Source organism: Chlorocebus sabaeus, chromosome 7 (genome assembly GCF_047675955.1).
Source record: "Chlorocebus sabaeus isolate Y175 chromosome 7, mChlSab1.0.hap1, whole genome shotgun sequence".
Classification (NCBI taxonomy): domain Eukaryota; kingdom Metazoa; phylum Chordata; class Mammalia; order Primates; family Cercopithecidae; genus Chlorocebus; species Chlorocebus sabaeus.
The window spans coordinates 55478661-55485489 of record NC_132910.1 but is presented as its reverse complement, the minus strand read 5'-3'; the positions used below and the strand labels follow the sequence as shown (position 1 = coordinate 55485489).

At 33.4% G+C, this 6829-nt stretch overlaps 1 non-coding gene across 1 annotated transcript; it reads right to left on the bottom strand.

The window, feature by feature from the left end:
• Window positions 1-4049: 4049 nt before the first annotated feature.
• On the bottom strand, window positions 4050-4156 carry LOC119624002 (U6 spliceosomal RNA). The gene has a single exon (XR_005240096.1). It is a non-coding gene; the product is annotated as a U6 spliceosomal RNA (small nuclear RNA).
• Between the last annotated feature and the right edge of the window lie 2673 nt (window positions 4157-6829).

Here is a 6829-nt window from a genome sequence, read left to right as displayed (position 1 = left end):
TATTTGTTCTCTGTCTCTCCTCCTGTGCTACTTCAATTATGTGCATGTTGGTACACATGATGGGGTGTCCCACAGATCTCTTAGTCTCTGTTTATTTTTCTATTTTTGTTTGTTTCTATTCTGCAGGCAGATGGTCACAATTAACTTATTTCCACACTCACTGATTCATACTTTCACTTCCTCAAATATGTTGTTGAATCCCTTGATTAAATTCTTCATTTTAGTTATTTTACTTTTAATTACAATTTCCATTTGGTTCTATATTTATTAGGTTTCTTTCTATAATTTCTACTTACAAAATCTTTATTAAAATTCTCTATGTATTAGTCCATTCTCACACTGCTATAGAGAACTGTCTGAGATTGGGTAATTTATAAAGGAAAGAGGTTTACTTGACTCAGTACTGCATGACTGGAGGGTCCTCAGGAAACTTACAGTCATGGCAGGAGAAGCAAACACATCCTTCTTCACATGGTGGCAGGAGAGAAGAGTGCCTGCAGGGAAAATGCCAAACACAAAAAAAACATCAGATCTCGTAAGAACTCACTATCACAAGAACAGTAGGGGGAAACCACCCCCATGATCCAATTCCCTCCTACTGCGTCCCTCCAAAACACATGAGGATTATGGGGAGTATAATTCAAAATGAGATTTGGCTGGGGACAGAGACAAACTGGCATTCTACTTGGTTAAACATCATTCTTATGGTTTTATTTAGTTCTTTGTACATGCTCCTTGAGCTTATTGAGCAGATTTAATGTAGTTCATTTAAACTCTTTTTATCCTATGTGTGGGCAATACATTTTTGTTTATTTCTATACCTCGTATTTTGTCTTAATAACTGGACCTTTTAAATATTATAATTTGGCAGCCTTGGAAATCAGATTCTTCTTCCTCTTCAGGGTTTGTGGTTGCTGCTTCTTGTGTTCTTGTTCATTGGTGAATTTTTTTCTTTTTTTGAGATGGAGTCTTGCTCTATTCCCCAGGCTGAATGGTTGGAGTGCAGTGGCACAATCTCAGCTCACTGCAACCTCAGCCTCTCAGGTCAAGCAATTCTCTTGCCTAAGCCTCCTGATTCAGGCACATGTTACCACACCTGGCTAATTTTTGGATTTTCAGTAGAGCTGGAGTTTCACTATGTTGGCTAGGTTGGTCTAGAACTCCTGACCTCAAGTGATCTGCCTGTCTTGGCCTCCCAAAATACTGGGATTACAGGTGTGAGCCACCATGCCTGGCCATTGGTGACTTTTTTGAACTTAGTTTCTATAGTTTGTATTATTTGTTGTATGCAGCCACTAAAATCTATGTTCCATTAGCTTAGTGATCAACAACTGATTCAACAGAGGTTTTCTAAAATACTCAAAACCACACAAAATCTTCCAGTCATTGTATATGGGTTCTGTGGGTAAGTTGAGGTATGCTTTCAACTCTCAGACAAGCAGTCTATAATTTTGTGTTAGCCTTCTCTTCTTGCTTGTGCAGAATCTGAAGGTTTAACAGAGGAGAGATATTTTTAAGTTTTTTTAAGGCTTTTTAAGTTTTTTTGAGCATGTACCCAGCCCTTGGCATGTCATGGCCTTTTAGATTCTTGGGATATATGGAAGATCATTTATATATATGTATACATATATATAAATATATGTATATATGTATATAAATAATACGTGTGTGTGTATATATACACACATATATAATATATATAAATATATATAGAGAAAAATACATATATATTTTACCTCAAATCATTCATTCTCAAGTCTTTCATTCCAAGCTTTTGGTTTGTCTATTTTTTCTTCAACTTTTATTCCTTTCCACAGGCAGCAGTAGCTAATACCTTTTCTTTTACATATATTTGACAAATACTGTCTCACTAGCTGCTTCATCACTAGTAGAGTTCCAAGTGGGATAAATACAGGTCCTTTGAAGAGTTCCCAGACAGATCAAAAGAAACAATTACAATTCTTTAAGAATATAGTCTGTTTTGCTTTATTTGGCGTTAGAAAAGTATAGTAGAAGTGGGTTGTTGTCTGCAAAACTACTTCTGAACTGAAGAGTGGTTTTGGATCAGAGTAAGATAATATATTAGAAAACTCTCTTATTCAGATTATTTTCTCCACCTTGATTAAGCATTCACCTCATTGTTGGAAACTTCTATGAATCTGAAGAGTTCTGGTACAGTCAATTCTGAAAGTTTTTCCCAGTTTCTTTACTCATTTTGTGGAGTAACAAGATTTTGGAGTTTCCTACTCCATCACTTTTACTGATGTCGCTTACAGAAGTTTTCATTGCTTTTATTTTTAGTTGATTTTGGTTATCAATGAATTGTTAGAAGATTAACTTTTCAATAGTTTAGAATGCAATTGTTATAAGGAAGATTAGATCAGGGGATAGTTGTCATTCAGGTGCTTTCAAGTACCAGGTGATTTGCTAATGTGTGAGGCAGAATGAAAGGAGGGAGAAAATAGGAAGTGAGAAGATCATTGATGAGCTTCAGAATACTTTCATTGTAAAGAATTTCTCCAGTTAAAAATACTACATCCAGTGTAAATCGTAAATAAATACATAAATTAATAAATATGTAAACTGAATTTTGTCTGTGAATCACCATTTTTGGCATAGATCGTGGTTAATGTGTGATAAAAATTTTTCGATGCTTTTTTGTAGTTTAGATATCATTTGTAACATTTTAATTTTCCTCACTTATAATGACTTTCTCATTTTAAGTGCAGAGGTTGTGGTATCCTAAAACTTTAGCATGGTTTCTTTGTGACAGCTAAAAAAATCTTCCATGTCATGCACAGGTTGATTTGAAATTGCACATTTGTTCAGTCCACGTTGTCTGTCTGGTTATAATTAATACACAAATTGTTCCTTTAAAAAACATAGTTCGCACACCAACATGGCACATGTATGCATATATAACAAACCTGTACATTGTACGCAAGTACCTTAAAACTTAAAGTATAATAAAAAAATAGTTCAACTACTTTAATCATAGATTTAAGTTAGAAGGAGAGAGAATTCTTTTAAACAAAGCAATGATTTAAAGTCCCGTCATCAAATTGTGTCTGGTTCAAAATGTCAATAGAGAAAAGTACCTTCTCTCTTTTCTTCTAAAAAATAGATTTTTTAAAGTTTTATCTTCACAGCAAAACTGAATGGAAAGTACAGAGAGTTCTCCTATATCTCTCCCTGACACATACAGCTTCCTCTGCCATCAATACCTCACACCAGGGTAATACATTTGTTACAAGCATTGAACCAACACTGACATGGCATTATCACTCAAACTCCATAGTTTACATTCGGATGCACTCTTGTTGTGTATTTCATGGGTTTTGAGAAATATATAATGACAGGTATCCACCGTTATAGTATCATACAGAAGAGTTTCACTACCTTAAAAGTCCACTGGGTTCCACCTATTCATTCCTCCCTGCTCCCTCCCCAGGCAACCACTGATCCTTTTAGTCTCTATACTTTTGTCTTTTTTAGAATGTCATATTGAAGTAATTATGCAGTTTGTAGCTTTTCCAGATTGGCTTCTTTCACATAGTAATATGCATTTAAGTTTTGTTTATATCTTTTTATGGCTTGGTTGCTCATTTCTTTTTAGTATTGAACATATTCCATTATAGAATATACCAGAGTTTATGTATCAATTCACCTATTAAAGAGCATCTTGCTTGCATCCAAATTTTGACAATTATGAATAAAACTTCCATAAACATATGCGTGCAGATTTTTTTGTGGATGTGATTTTCAATCCAGTTGGGCAAATATCAAAGTGTACCATTGCTGGATCGTATGGTAAGAGTATGTTTAGTGTTATAAGAAATTGTCAAATTGTCTTCCAAAGGTGCTGTACCATTTAGATTCCCACCAGCAACTAAAGAGAGCGTCTGTTGTTCCACAAGTTTGCCAACACTTAGTGCTGTTAGTGTTTTGGTTGTTAGTTATTCTAAAGAGTGTGCAGTGATATCTCATTGTTTTAATCTGCAATTCTTTAATGATGTATGGTGTTTAACATCTTTTTATATGATTATTTGAAAAATAGAAAATGTCTTACAAATTTGTCATTCTTGCACAGGGGATAGATATTCTAATCTTCACTGTATCGCTTCAGTTTTAGTCTATGTGATTCCAAAGTGAACACTGTTATGTTTTTTGGATTCCCAAGTTAAAGGATGGGTTAAAACAAACAAGTAATGGGTAATGATTATATGACCTGGAGTTTGCCATTGATGGAAGAACCACTTCTATTTCTGTGAAATAGAAATGAGATCAGAAACCTGTGAATGGAGCAATCAGATTAAGAGACATGTATGAATACAGAAGAGATAGAGAAAAAAAAAAAAAAAAAAACTGTAGGAAGGAGAAGGTGTGTCAGCCAGAACCAAAAAGGTATCCTAGCTTCAATGTTGGCAGGTATAAAATAGGATAGATTTTGAGATGGAAGTAAAAAAGTATGAGGGGATAGAGGAAGCTATTGGAACTTGGTTTAAGAAACACTAAGCAGGTTGTCTCCCAATACGTAACTCTTTCATCTTTTCCTCAAGTCAAGTTTATACAGAATTTAGAAAAATCAGTTTTAAAGTGCTGGACATTTTCGTTTTTCTCAAGCGAAGTTTATACAGAATTTAGAAATATCAGTTTTAAAATGCTGAACAAAAGTGTGAATCCACATTTATAGGAAATGATTTAATTGTTTAGGGAGGAAATATTTTAAACTCACAACTTGATACCTAGTATTTCAGATATGTGAGATTTTAAAAATCATATTCTAGGCACTGTTTTGTCACTTGGAATAAAAAAGGGAACACAGCAAACACCCAGTCTCCAGGGAAGTTATATTTTAGTGGCAAAAAATTAAAATATGTATAAAATGTATAGCACGTAGGGAAATAAAGTAAGGTAAGCAGAAAAGGAAAAAAGTTATTTCTTGGTTCTCATTTTTGGCTATCACTCATTATGATTTTCGTCTTTAATGCATGTGCTAAACACAAATGTTCCAAAATTATCTCTTTGCTATCAATTGAGAATGATTCATTGTCACAAGGAATTTCAACAGGCTAACTTTTAGCTTCAGAGTGGATTTGGAAACAAAACCATATAAGCAATGCAGAGAATGAAGACAAAATTACTGTTCTAAATAATTTGGGAATTATTATTTTCAGTTTTCATTTTGCACTACATTATTTAGAGTTCCAATTTATAGGCAAGTTGAGAAGTAAAATTATGTGATAGCATAATCAAGACTGGTTTTCCCTGCTAGATATTCAATTAATCACAGTTTTAGTTTAAAAGTTATATTCCTCCATCTTTTCTACTATGCTATTTCCTAACAGCTAGTTATAAGTATATCCTACCTGCATTTTATAAACTCATATTTATAAAAAATTTTTATGTACTCTTGACAAAAAAATAAAAATCTACACACATTTTGCAGAAATTTGTGTTTACATATTTAACTAAAATATTGATTAAAACTATTGAGTAGAGATGTTAAAATGGTTAAACCAAATACACTACGACTAAAAGAAGCTACCATAGCAACTTAGTTAAGAATTTAAAAGATTTTCATTTTAGTCACTCCTCCAGGGCCTTATAATCCATGTTTCTTATTAGTTATAGGTATTCTTACTCAATGTTCTCACGTGTCCATTTATCAGTTTTAAACCATAAAGTCATGTAGCAGTTTGCCAATAACTGTCTTCTGGCATAATTTTCCATTTTGTTGTTGTTGTTGCAACAGAGACATCTGAGACTTACACATTTAAAAACAACCAATGATCAAGGGGCTCTAAAGTTCATCAGAGTGGTCCAAAGAAAGGATACGAGAACAAAGGTGGAGATATTTAAATGACTTTCCTAAGCTAAAATAAACTTTAAAAATCTTTAAAACTAAATTAGTACATTCAAGCATAGTTTTTAAATTACAGAACAAAAATACTATTTATTGTTATAAAAACTTTAAGAATATTTTAATGTCATGAAGATCAGACACTAAATAATCTATATTTTAACAGACCATTAAGATTCTCAATCTCGAAATCTTTTGGCTCAGAAAAGATAGAATTTCAAAATAACATATTGTCTACTTGCAATAAATGTGATATGCAATGAGAAGAAAAAGTATTTTTAAGCAATGGTTGCAAAAGACTTTGATTCAATCTAGATTAGACACTTGGTAAACATCTTCAAGCTTCATCTTTTACTGGTTAGATTTCTTGCCTTTTTGTGCTTGTCTCAGGGATTTGGATCTGTTATCTTGGGGAGAAGAAGGATCATTTATCAACCTGCAACAGTATGTGAATTATATCTCAACAGAGATATTTTTTAAAATAGGCAGAGTATAATTTTAAGTAATATACATTTTAAAAGTTATATTTATGTTACACCTTCAAGAAGACTTTAAAGACATATCAATCAATTGAAAACTTTGTTTTGATCTTGATTCAAATGGACCAAAAGTAAAAAGACATTTTCGAGGCAAATGAAGAAAACTGAACATGAACTGAATGCTAGATAGTACTGAGAAATTATTTTAAACGCACTGAAAGTGATAACAGTATTATGGTTATTCCTTTGTTTGTTTGTTTGTTTGTTTGTTTGTTTTGAGATGAAGTCTCGCTTTTTTGCCCAAGCTGGAGTGCAGTGGCATGGTCTCAGCTCACCACAACCTCCACCTCCCAGGTTCAAGAGATTCTCCTGCCTCGGCCTCCTGAGTAACCGGGATTACAGGCTCCCACCACATACTCAGCTAAGTTTTTGTAGAGACGGGGGTTCAACACGTTGGTCAGGCTGGTCTTGAACTCCTAACCTCAAG